At 37.0% G+C, this 1,220-nt stretch overlaps 1 non-coding gene across 1 annotated transcript; it reads left to right on the forward strand.

Moving 5' to 3' along the window:
- The first annotated feature begins 907 nt into the window (after positions 1 to 907).
- Positions 908 to 979, forward strand: TRNAG-CCC (transfer RNA glycine (anticodon CCC)). The gene has a single exon. It is a non-coding gene; the product is annotated as a tRNA-Gly (tRNA).
- Positions 980 to 1,220: the final 241 nt, after the last annotated feature.

Below are 1,220 nucleotides of genomic sequence, written 5' to 3' on the forward strand. Positions count from 1 at the left end.
GTGAGAACTAAATGAAAAAAAAAAAAAAAATTCAAGCAATTAATTATCACAGTGCCTGACACATAGGGTTGCAAAGAGTTGAACAAGAATGAGGTGACAGCCCACACGAACACGCACACACTGGAATATTATAAGTACTCAATAAATATTCATTTTAACTTTCTGTGGAATAAAGCATTATTTTAGAAAAGAATTCTCACTCATTTTCTTTGTTTTAGCTGATGGTCCCTTAACTAAGTATTTTTTAGAAACTACAATTTGACATAAAGCAATAAGTATACTTAGGGATTAATCCAGGCAAATCTGTTTTAATAACTTTTAATTCACTTTTGTTATTAAGATAATCTTAAATGAAGCACAGCCACAGTGATTATCCAATACAAATGACAAGTCATCAATATGAAAATACCTAGTACATATATGTTATATGTATGTAAATTCATATATACATTTACATAATAATATATACATATACATATATATATATTTATTTATTTAAAAAGAGAGACATTACTTTACCAACAAAGGTCCATATGGTCAAAGCTATGGTTTTTCCAGTAGTCATGTATGGATGTAAGAGTTGGCCTATAAAGAAAGCTGAGCGTTGAAGAATTGATGCTTTTGAACTGTGGTGTTGGTGTTGGAGTGTCAGGAAGCTCCAGGAGGCTTCCTGTGTGCTGTTTTGGATCTGTCATGAATCCTCTGTCCCTTATTAATTCCTGAATATTCAGGAATTAAGTGGAATTGCAAACTACTCCAGGGGGCTGAAGTATGCATGCATTTCCATACAGTGATAAGCAACTATTTATGACCCTCTTCCTTTTTACGAACCATATGGAAAAAGTGATTATTTACAACCCTCTCTCTTTCATATGAATGACTTCATGTTTCCTTGATAACTTGTAAGTCCCTGGTGGCTCAGAGGTTAAAGCGTCTGCCTCCCATGCAGGAGACCCGGGTTCGATCCCTGGGTCGGGAAGATCCTCTGGAGAAGGAAGTGGTAACCCACTCCAGTATTCTTGCCTGGAGAATCCCATGGATGGAGAAGCCTGGTAGGCTACAGTCCATGGGGTCGCAAAGAGTAGGACACGACTCAGTGACTTTTACTTTACTTTACTTACTGCTGAAAATAGCTACCTTGTAAGGCAGTATAAATACCCACACAATGTTGAGTGAAACACCTTTGCTCCACCAGAGCTTTGGTCCCTGTGTCTTCTCTC

This window comes from Bos mutus, chromosome 1, assembly GCF_027580195.1.
Source record: "Bos mutus isolate GX-2022 chromosome 1, NWIPB_WYAK_1.1, whole genome shotgun sequence".
NCBI lineage: Eukaryota > Metazoa > Chordata > Mammalia > Artiodactyla > Bovidae > Bos > Bos mutus.